Here is a 12,666-nt window from a genome sequence, read left to right on the forward strand (position 1 = left end):
AATCCACAGAGACTTCTGCCTGACCTCATCTGTCAATCTGTGCATCACCACTGCAAACAAGAAGAGCTGATGTAATCCCACCACACACCTCACCACTGTATACATGTCCTTGTTGTTGAAAGTTGGTGCTGGTACAGTTACAGTTTTGTTCAAATATTGGACAAAAAATGCTATTAGTAAACGGACTGGCTTCTATATAGTGGTTTTCTACTCTGCATGAGCACTCAAGGCACTTTATACAACATGCCTCATTCCCCCCTTCACACAAACACTTGTTTCTATGCTTGAGTGCTTTCCATCTAACTTTCACACACATTCATACTCCAATTGACACATCAGAGAACAACTTGGGGTTAGTATCTTGCCCAAGGTTATGCAGAATAGAGCAGCCAAGGAGCCACTAACCTTCCAATTAGCAGAGGATTTTCTCTGCCTCTTGAACTACAGCCACACACACACACACACAAACACACAACAGATGGCAGTGGCCAAAACACTCAAACAAAGCATTCAAAACACAGATTCTAGAAACCAACAGGTGACATCATAGTGGCTACACCCATCTTTTATATACAGTCTTTGTTTAAATATACTGGAAGTTTCTCTTTCCAAGGCTGAATTTGAAAAACCCTACACACCATGCTGCACAGCAAAGCTGAAACATCAAAGAAGAGGAAGAATAAGCACAGCATATTTTTTTTGAATGGAGATGTCCTGTTGGCAAGAAATGGTTGCATAGTCACTATAAAATCTGAACACATAAATCTAAGCTTTGATCTCAGCCTGTGAGGAACAGTGAGTAAAGTCTTTCCAAGAGATCACATTATTTTCCTGCAGTGTGAAAACACTGTGGCACACCTACACATAAACCTAGAGTCTCCTGTAAAGAAGAGACGACTGAGTGTTGGTTAAACAGCCTGTGGTTGCCATAGAGGTCCCACTGAACGCCGAGCTACTTTGTGTTGGGCAACGCTGGCAACCACACCTCACATTCCTCTTAGCTGGAGCCAGGAACACACCCATCAGCAATTTACACTATGGCTCCACACACGTTCACATGTACACATGCATTCAAATGGAACTGAGCAACACTGCATTCACACCTTTTGTTCTTTTATTTAACAAAAATTGTTGTGACAACCATAGGACGACAATGAATACTCTTACTGGTCACTTTATTTAATTTAGAATTTGCTCCGTGTTTACATGATAACATCACAAAGTTGCTGCAGATTTGTCTGCTGCACATCAATAATGTGAATATCCCGTTCGATCACATCTACGATATGGTGACTGTGAACTCATCGTCATGTACAACAACCAGTTTGAGATGATCTGAGTTTTATGACACTAGTATTATCCTGCTAGAAGTACCCATCAGCCATCAGTAGCCTGATACTGGTGGATGGATTGTTCATGCCAAAATTTGACACTACCATACCAACCTCCTGTTGACCAAATTTGGTCTGCCAGTGTGGATTGCAGCCTTAGCTGATATGAGTGGTGGCCAGTGTGGTCTTCTGCTGCTGTGACCCATCTGCTTCAAGTCTTTATAAGCAGTGTGTTCAGAGATGCTGTTGTGCATACCTTGGTTGTCATTATTTGAGTCACTACCACCTTCCTACCAGCACAATGCAGTCTGACCATTCTCCTCTGACCTCTGGCATCAACAAAGCCTTTTCACCCAGAAAACTGCTGCTCATTTGATATTTTCTCTTTTTCTGACCATTTTCTGTTAAACATGGAGATGGTTGTGTGGGCAAATCCCAGCAGATCTGCAATCACAACAACAGTGGCCTCAAGGTACTTTATATTGTAAATACCCTACAATAATACAGAGAAACCAGAGGAAATCCCAACAATCAGATGACCCTTAAGAACAAGTGCTTGGTGACAGTGGTAAGGATAGCTATCTGCTGTGACCAGTTGCGGACAAGGAGAGGAGATATGGCAAGAAGTGACTTACATCAGGCTGCCATTCTGGGCCAACAAAAGACATCACCACCATTCACCTGGAGAGAACGCATGCAGGCAGAGCGAGAACATCCAAACTCCACACAGGAGTTCTTGCCTCAGACCAAGAACTCATTTGGTCTGAAGCAGCAATTGCAACCACTGCACTGCTGTTGCATCCTTTAAAAAAAGCAAAAAAGCAAATTAATAATTTTCCAATCGTAAATAAACGTATAAAAGTGAAAACTGAATTAGCTTTTATTTCATCATCCTCTCAAGTAGCTGGTTTGTACACAGTGTTGTCTCACACGCCTTTTTGGGGTGTGTCTACAGTTCAAAAACATCCTGCACAGGGGAGCGTCCTGTGAGACAACCTTTACTCACACAGTGATAATTCACACTGCTGCAGTGACTTGATTTGGTTGCTTATTCATGCTAATTCTCTAGAAGTTGGCAGAATGACCAAACATGATTAATTGTCAGCCATGCTGTTGGTAATGCGAGGCTGCACTTGCTAGCGTGCTAACATCTAGTACACACATGTTGAGGTGACATAGGTGACTGAGGTGACAAGTTCAACTTGATTTGCATGTTAGCAGTGCTGCTTACAGTGATAGTTTTATAATAATGCTTGCAATGATAATGGTAGTATATTAGTGTTATGAAGGGACAACGTTTACCCAATTCTCGATTAGTTAGTATGAATGCAAGCTAAGATTTAGTAAGGCGAAATATAAAAAGTTGGCAGATCAAATGTCACGACTGCCGAGGCGAGCCGTGTGGTATGAAGGGAGAAAGGACCCAAAACGCAGGCAGTGGATGATAATGCTGGTGATGTTTTATTTACACAGTGGGGAGATGGCAAAACAGACAAGAGGGAAGACAAAACTAAAGACCTAAACTGGGAAAGCTAAATGACAAACCTGAGAGGGTACCAGAATGGGGTGAGAGGCAGAGAGCCACAGACGAGGGACAGGACACCGTGGACCACAGACAAACCAGCAACAGGCAGGAGAACACACAGGGCTTAAATACACACACCAGTAATCAGGGGATGAGAGACAGGAGGGCAACACGGCTGGGAGGAATCAGAGCTGATGGGACAGGGGAAATGTAAACTGAACACACTCACATCAGACAGAGACCTTCCACAATAAAGCAGGAAACTCAAACATGGGGAACCAAACAAGACACAGAACTAAACAGACAGCTTCACAAACAGACGGGGTGACACCATAGACAGACAGAGACACAGACGCAGACTCAAAGGCAGACTGAATATAACACATAGAACTCAAACAATAATAATCATCATAATGAACTAGAAAATGATAACAAACTAAAAGCGCTGGGTCAACGACCCAGGACCATGACATCAAAGTTGTTACAGTTTTTTTTCTTGGTGAAACTATCCATGTGCGAAACACTAGAGGAAAAAATACATGCTAATCAATATAATTAAAATATCAACAAGGGAAACTGTGAATGCTTGTATCAAATTCTGAGTCAGTTCATAAAGTTGTAGTTGTGTTATATCATTTCTTGAATTAATAATATAGATATAGGACCAGAAGATCGAATACAAACTCAACAGATCACCAAAGTCAGTAGGGTTCATCCTCTGGGGATCACAAATTTTTATTTTTTTTATTTTTTTTTATTTTTAATTGACCATCCCAGCCTTGCCATAATGGTCCATTTGATTCACCTTTCATTGTTTATTTTATTTTCACTTACTGAACATGGGACAGACTTGACTGGGGGAAAGAAGGGGAGAAAGAAAGAGGGAAAGAGAAACAGCTGAGAAGAGGGACGGGGGAGAAGGGCAAAAACCAAAAACCAACAGAACGGGCAGAGAAGAAAAAAATGCATATATCAATCACCTGCTGAGAAAGAAAAAAGAAAACAAGCAGAAGAGAACAAGAGTAATAGAATAAACAACATCACAATGATATATGGGAATATGACAGTAAATACTAAATATTAAACATTATTGTGCAGCACATAAGATCAACAGAACACAGTGTGCTTTGAGGTAGGAGCCAAAAAGGGTGTAGTTTGTGGGTGTGATCACCCGTGTGTACACCTGTGAGCATGGACGCGCTTGTTTTTTGTTTTTTAAAAGGTTCCTTCATGTAATGATCTGCTAGAGGGTGTGGGGGGGCCACAGCCCCGTCCTCCAGGGCATGAAGCAGGTATGGAGGAGATCAAAACTCCAGACATCCAGAGGCCCCCAGAACACAAGAGACCAAGGAAGACCAACAGAGGGGCAGCTGCGCCACTGTCCCAGAAAGAGCTGAGGAGAGTCCCAGATGAGGGCTCACTCAGCAGCCGCGGAGCAGAAGCCAGGGGGAGTTGCAGTGACGCGCCCGTGAGCTCCGCCGGCAGCCAGCCGTGCCTGAGTGACCGAGCCCCAGGCCGAGAGGCCGGGGGCACCCCACCTCCGAAGTGGCCCGAGCGAGTCCCAGGCTCCAGGCCCCGATAAGCGGCCGCCAAGGAGTGAGCCGGTGTGTAACTGGACGCCCATCCCCGGACACAAAGAACCACCAACACACCGACGTCTGAGGGAGTCCGCCACTGGCAGGGGAAGTGGTGGTAGGGGGAGATAGGCCTCCAAACCTTGGAGGGCCTGAGATGTCCCCAGAGAGGTGGCGCCTGATACCCAACCTGACATATAGACACAGAAATACAGGCACACACAGACACAAACATCCATTCCCACCCTCATGCTCTCATATACACTTACTCCACACTCAACCAACGTGGAGACAGACATAAAGAGACGCTGTACACACGATCACACTCCCCAAGCGTACTCTACGAACCGGGTCTAGGTACCCTTGCCCCTGGAGGGGGGAACTGCACCCAGACCCAGGTGGTGTTACCCTTTTCCCTGCGGTGGGGAGAGGCAGACCGCCCCGACTCCGCAGCAGCAGGGAGGCCCCACACTCCAGACCGCAGTCGAACGGCCAACTCCTCCTCCTAGTCCTAGCCCCCCTGCTCCAGCAGGTCGCAGAGAATGGGGGTGAGAGAAGACTCCAAACCTCCCTCCACCCGCTCATTGTAGTGTTGATGCATGTGTGTTCTAAGGTGCATTTAAAACCCAGGAGGGCATGGAGCTACCTGCCAGAGAGCAGCAGGTAAGCGCACGGTCCCTCCTGCTGGCCCTCAATGTCTACGTGTATTTAACATTGAGAGGTGGGCAACGACGCCAGGGGTGGGGTGTACACCCTGATGGTACTTTGGATTCCGTGTATCGTGCCCACCCCCAAGATCCTATATGTATGTGTAATGAGAGTGTGAGTAATGTGAATGTCTAAGTTGTGGGATAAAAATTGAGGCAGGGGCAGCCAGAAGGGGACGGGGTGGCCTCCTCTGCACCCTGGTGACATACCCCTACTCCAAGGTCCTGCATGTGTGGGTGGTTGTGATGGAGCGGGAAGAGGGAGGCAGCTGGAGATGGGGAGGGATGGAAGGGAGGGGCAGGTGACCCCTCCCTGGGGCCAGCTCCCCCGCTGACCCCAGTAGGCACCCCCATACTCCGCGACCCGCCAGGGAAAGGGGGCCCAGGCCCATCCAGACCGGGGCCCCAGATCACAAATTTTAAAGGACCAGATTTCAAAGCATTGTATTTATTGATTTGTATAGATATCACAGTTTGCAATAAACAACCATCTCTGTGGAGGGATTTTGAGTTTTTTTTACTTTTTTGTTAACTAGGTAGGTCACTTGAAAACAGATTACTCAGGACTGAGATAAAATACGGCTTATGTGCAATGGAAGAACAAAACTGTTATTTTTCAAAAATAAGTGTGATTGTAAATGACGAGGGTCATGAAAATGATTTGCTCTGAGTTTCTGCTGACTGTGTTTTCCACTGAAAATTTATATTCTGACTCAATGTCTTTGTGAAAATCAAAGAGATACAGCAGTACTTTCATTTGTGGTATTACACAGATCCCCATCTGTTTGTGTACTCACAGCCAGTATTCGTAGTAACAAGGGTATTTATCAACTCTACATTTTTAATAATCAATAGGCATGTAAGATACAAAGTAGGAATCAGACTTTCTCTTCATCAGTCAGCATTTCCTGTAATCTTAACTGTGAATCCTTCCTTGTACTCAAGCCTACTGTTGCAACAAGTTCCAACATCAATACAGTCTATTCTAAAGGTCACTCTTGGCAATTCCTGAATGACTAATCTATAGCTGCACCTCCACAGGGAATGCTGTAAAGTATGAGGTCACAAAACCCAGTGACAACTAAGATGCCCCCCCCCCTTTCTTATTGTTTCTGTTGAGAAAAGTCTAACAAGAGCATTTAGGCAACCATAAATACCTGAGGGTGTTCCTATAGAAAAATTATAGAAAAAAATAATTCTATAATAGTTGGGATACTGTGTTAAATATAAATAAAGACATAATGTAATGATTTTCAAATCACAGAGCACATGTTAAACGTGGTGAAGTTCCTAGACATTTGGGAGAAAAAAAGATATGCTCTGACCTTTAGATGAAAACCTTCACATATAGAGGAACACTGAAGACATCATTTAACCAAAATATGTGGATTTACTGAGAAAATAGACGTTTTGAGCCATTTTGCATCTCTACACAGCAAATCCAGCATGTCCAAATTAACACTGTCGGATTTGATTTCAACACTATTAAAGTGTCTATATGGGTCCACACCAGAAAGTGTTAATTTAACTCTTTTTGGAGAGTTGGTACGTTAACTCTGATTTAGTGTTAAACACCAAATCTGTCTGGAGTTGATAATTTAACACTTGGTGTTAAGAGTTTATATATTAACTCTCAAAGAGTATTTTAGTTTAACTACGTAAGAGTTATCTTCTAATTCACTCTAAAAAGCGGGAATTTTACTGTTCTGAACTTCTAGAAATTTCTTTTGGAAATAAACATTTACTAAAAAGATGCAATGGTTTTTGAAAAACATTTATTCTGAACTGTGCACCACAATTTCAAAACATTTTCTGAAAGACGTAACAGTATACATGTTCTCACTTTCATTAGAATTTTGTTTATCAAAAGGTCTGAGCTGGTAAATGCAAATAACAGCATCTCATCACTTATTTCTTCAATACAATATGCATGTCCTTCATTCATCCCTTTGTGGAACTTCAACGCACTTCTGCTCTCCCCCATATTCCATCTTCACAAGCATATCCTGTGCGGAGATCGAATAAAAATTAGTTGACACTAATTAATGGCACAAATAATCCAGTAAACAATTGCAGCACAGTAAAAAATAAAAAAAAGGAATCCTCTTTGAGCCACTACTTGTATAAAGTATTTTCCCAAAAGACAAGGACACAGGCAACAGGTAATACTGAACTAAATGTAAAACCTCAACCTTTTTCATTTTTACCTAAACCGTGTGCACAAAACTCTGGAGGGATCTATGCTAACGTAGAACCCAGTCAGGACGTCTGCTACTGCTGTTTGCTCGTTTTTGTTTTTGTTTTTTTTATGGGCGATCGTTTTCAGGCTTCAAGTAGCACCATTATACCAACATTTCACATTCTAGACATTGTTTTAGGTGTATTTGACCAAAAGTTTGACTGAAAATTCACATGCAAGCTTTTTTTCAAGGCTGTGGTATTTGCCTGCAAACAATACCTTTCAGCTAGCTAAAACAGAATATTATGCTATCACTGAGCAACATGGCTAATGCCTTTCACACAGCTTTGTCTCAACTCCAAAGAGCCACAGAAGTAAAAGCTCATAATAATAATTGAAACAATCTTTGAAAGAATGACTTACCAAGCATGGCAAACAACTCAAATATGTAGAGCAAAATGTTCTGAAACGGCTTCACTTCAGCTTCGATTGGAGCCGTGCTGGGGGCGGAGTCTGTGAATTTACTCTGTTGGTGTCATAGCCCCTCTAGGAGTTCAGAGTTAAGAGGTCAAGAGTTAATGTTTCCATTGTAACACCTCCAGATTTGACAGAGAAACACTCATTTTTAACACTCAATTTTAACTACTATCATTTTACACCTCAGAGTTACATTAAAAGAATGTGACTCTGCTTAGAGTAAAATTAACTCTACTTTTGCAAGGAGACTATTAACACCAAAACATTTAACACTTTTGAATTTGCTGTGTAGATGCTGCTGGTTATGAAAGACATTCCACTAGTGTAATTTTGGTCATGTTTCATTTTGTTCCTGATCTTCTCCTTGATGAAACTTTTTTATTGGATATTGACTAATATCAAAACAACTTTCCCTGCAGCATCGGGTAAACTGACGTCAGTACCTGTTGCTTGTAGGCACAAATAGATGAAACCGCCTCAGTGAGTCAAAACAAAAGCGTCACACTGACTGGTGCTGAAAGTGCAGGTTATTGCTGAGGCATCATCAGTATCATCAGCTCAGGAGGAAATCCCTGCACCTTTGCAACTGGCTCCTCTAAAACTGACGTGATGGAGAACCTCTCCAGGCCTTTTTAAACAAGCTGGAAACTTAAAGCGTTAGTGTCAAGTGGGGTCTTCACATACACAATGAATTAAAGAGAAATTCCAAAAGAGTGAAAGTGAACACGAGGAATGCATTTTATGTGTTTCAGGAGCAGCAGTGTGTACATGTGCAAACCCTGTTTTTCATCTCTAGACTGGAAAATTTACTGAGTAACAGGCTAAAAATAGCCAGTATAGACACCACAGTCCATCATGCAGCAATGCAGCCAGTCATGTCGTTTATGTAATCTGTGGTATCAAGTGTGCATAAAGACTTTTGTCTTTAGCCATTGAGACAGGGCCTCCTCCCAGGTAGTGTGACGCCCTGGGTGGGGAAAAGTGCAAACCAAATGAACAAAAGTCCTTCTCAACCTTTAATGTAACACATGATTAATTTAAGTCTTTAACAGCATTGTGTTAATTTAGTTATGCTGTGATGGTTATTGTAGTTATTTGGCTTTTAAACTCTGACTGCTGTAGCTGTATTTTGGTTAGTAACAGTGTCAACCCTCTCTCCAGTAACTATGGATTACAGTGCAGAATTTAACATTTTGTTTTACTGCATTTTTCTATTTTTCTCTTTGCTGCACATGAAAGAAAACAGTGGCTGGAGAAGCTTTATTCTTTACAGGATCATATTTTATGATTTACATTAACAAATCATAATTGTTCATTACAGTAAATAAGCTTTAAATAACAGATTAGCACTGGGAACTCTATGTGCTAGTATTTTATTATAATTTGTAGTGATTTGCTCATTTAAGTTTATGTTGTGCAATCAACAAATATAAAATCACATTAAAATGTTCATCAAAAGGAAAGATACTGTCATAGTGACAATAATGCTATCATAGTAGCAAAATATCTATAGAAGGAACGGGTGACTGATATGAAACTAGTGTTTGTCATTGTATATCAGTATACTAGTATACTAGACTACAGGTAACTGTGGAAGAGAAGCAAAGTAGTATATTTGTATGTACAAATGTACGATGGCTTGTTTAACATATAGGAGCTATCAGCTGCATGTCATACGGCTTCCAAACTATGAAGAAAAAAAGCAAAGCTTTGAAAGCACCGTGTTATCAAAATTGCACATTTATTGCTACAGAACGGTCGTGAACATGAGCCTCATTGAATCATTATAAGATGAGAACCAGCAGGCAGGACTGTCAGGCTTGCATGAAGGAGAATAAAACCCTCAGCACAGACATCAAAACCTATTCCCCAATATTTCCACTGATCTGGAATAACAACAACATGCACAGCAAGTGTAACAACATCAAGAGCAAATAAGCAGACAAGAAAAGATGAAGGAAACACCAGAAAGTGCAATCAAAGACAGACTCTTACCTCTTGCATTTCTTTGTCTTGCAGGAAGGAACGTGACTGCTGTGTTTTTATGTTTTTTAAATTTTTGTTTCTTGCTGTGAAAGGCGATATCTCACCGTTGTCACTAACGTCAAATGTTCAAAAAAACCTATTTCAGTAAAACCTTCCTTACACGTGAATGGATGATGTAAACTTTTTCAATAATTGGCTTGAGAACATTTACTTTTCACTTTTTTAGGTATAAAAGATTTGCCCCTCCAGAAATATATTCCAATTTATAAATAATTTAGCTTAAAGTTTACCTCTATTACAGGATGTGCTTCATCTGCTTGAGAGAAAAAGAGAAAAGATGCTGTGAAAAAAGCCCAAGCACTGGCAAAAGGGCAATTATGCTTTATGAATTTAGTTTATCTTCTCTGCCTCGTCACTGAAGTACAGCAAGAAAAAACATACGTTTACTTGTAAGTTTACTTTACTTATTGTAATACTGAAAAACATGATCTACTGAGTGAGAAGGTGAATGTGAAACATTGTATGTGCTTGTTTGTACTGCTGAAAACTACAAAGCAAAGCATACTGTGTGTCACATAAACAGTTCCATGATATTTATAATATATGTTCCATGATACATTAAATCTGTGTTTTGGGTCCAAAAAGTATATCTTGGTTTCAGACCCTTAAATTATTCCTTAGATTTCACCCAGGCCGAAATACAAGACCGTGACTGCATCGGAACCTCAGCTTGAAAGGGAAAATTTGTTGGCCAGTGGTTGCTGACAGGCTCACTTGTGGTTGCTTTGGTCACTAGCAGATTGCCACGGTCACCTTTAGTTTGCTTTGAAAAGGCTGACTAGCCTGTACACACTTGGCAACTGCTCACCAAGTGGTAGAGACACAACCTGTAAACAGATAATGTTTATAGAAAAGTTTGAAATAAGGGTTCACCTTTTGAAAGATGTTGGTTGTAATAATAATAATGGCTTGGATTTATATAGCGCTTTCCAAGGCACCCAAAGCGCTTTACAATGCCACTATTCATTCACACACTGGTGGAGGCAGCTACAGTTGTAGCTACAGCTGCCCTGGGGCAGACTGACAGAAGCGAGGCTGCCATATCGCGCCATCGGCCCCTCTGGCCAACACCAGTAGGCGGTAGGGTAAAGTGTCTTGCCCAAGGACACAACAACCAGGACAGAGAGCCCGGGGATCGAACCGGCGACCTTCTGGTTACAGATGTGCTTGGTGGAGAATTGCAAATATAAGTGTGGTCTGAGTTCACTCCAAGCTCTTTCTAAATGCATATTTCACCCAAATAAACATTTCTCCACATGCCTGGTGGTAAATATATGGCACTATCTGACACCCAGATATAATGTTCATTATGTCTTCAGCATTGGGTTGTGTTGTGTTTATTAGGCAGGTGTAGCAATAGGAATGTTAAATTAGGACATTGTGGTTTCCGCAGTAGTTAGCATTAAGAGCTGTTTGTTGACCTGCAGCTACTGCTTGTATCCAGCTTGTCAAAAGTCCTGTCCGTTTAGTGAGGTCATCAGGTTTCAGCAAGGTCATGACTGCTATCAGCAAACACTGGCTGACTCAGCTGTAATTGTAACCAGATAGCTAGCTAACTTTAAAATGGTAGAAGGTGTAAGTTTTGATGGTGCTACTCTATTCTTTATGCTAAGCTAGGTTAAAAGGTTTTTCTGTAGCCAAAACTCCGTAGGTATGAATAATTTTAACACTACACAGTTACTTTATTTCAGAGGGTAACTTCCATACATTAAAACCCCCAAAATGTAATTTGAGTGTCTATGAATTAAAAGATGTTTAAAGCTGTAGTTCATTATTCACGGTAACAAATGCACTGGATTGCTTTTTTTAGGTTGCAGGACACACTCAGCATCCTGGCACATAAGCAAATAGGTCATTTTGTACCATAAACCTTATCGAATACAACTTGAGGACAGCTGTGTTCAACAAAAGTAACTTGTGACATACGAAAAAGCTTTGAGTGATGACTGCTGGAGATAAATAATCAGACTGTTTCCAAATTAGTTCTGCAACATTTTACTCTTATGGAAAAAAAGATGATGACACTATGACATCAAAATGATCATACATTTAGGGGTTTTTAGAATTATTGATTGTACATTGTACAAAGAGCTAACTTATTGTACAAATACAATAACTATCATACACCTGGTAACACTTTGGATGCACAAGGATAAAACCGATAACCATCTTCTTACTGGATATGTGTGAAAATGTGTGCTAGGAATGGTTAGTTGGCACTTAACATCAGTGATTTCAACTATGAGCAAATAATCTGGAATTGACAGAAATCTTTTGATTTTCTTCTCATAGCACTGAACACTAAACTATCGCTGTCTGAAACAGATTTACTTCAGATTGTCTCAGAAATTAGAAAAAAATCTCTTGCCTGTGCGCTCTTTTTCTTCATATAGGCCCTATTGAAATGTGAAATAACCTTTATGTGCCTTCATCAGCACAACACAACCAGCTAAAATACTAGTGTGGTTTTAGTAAGACAACTGCACTGATTTATGTATATGAAACTGATAAGACAGCATAAAGAAATTATCATAAATATTGTGAGGAATTATAAACATACTCTTTCTGGCAGTGGAAAAACTGATTGTTCATTTGCTATTTTCATTTATGATAAGTTATGCAGGAAGTTGTCTGGAAAAATGTTGAGTATATTTTTTTAAAATTCTTTTGAAACTGCTTTTTTCTATGATATAAATATACCAAAGTTATTGTGCTACTGATCTTGGCAAGTGCTCATCTGTGGAATATACCCAAATGCTCGCTTAGCCTTAGAGTTGTGAGAAAATAGAAAAAAGTTTCCTGGAAAAACAAAGGACAGGAGTGGCCA

At 40.9% G+C, this 12,666-nt stretch overlaps 1 long non-coding RNA gene across 1 annotated transcript; it reads right to left on the minus strand.

The window, feature by feature from the left end:
- Positions 1-6,895: 6,895 nt before the first annotated feature.
- LOC309709628 lies at positions 6,896-8,072 on the minus strand. Its single transcript, XR_014277552.1, has 2 exons — positions 7,740-8,072; positions 6,896-7,143 (listed from the first exon to the last, which is right to left on the minus strand). It is a non-coding gene; the product is annotated as an uncharacterized lncRNA (long non-coding RNA).
- Positions 8,073-12,666: the final 4,594 nt, after the last annotated feature.

This window comes from Aulonocara stuartgranti (genome assembly GCF_965226115.1).
Source record: "Aulonocara stuartgranti genome assembly, chromosome: 7".
In the NCBI taxonomy this organism is placed as follows: Eukaryota; Metazoa; Chordata; class Actinopteri; order Cichliformes; family Cichlidae; genus Aulonocara; species Aulonocara stuartgranti.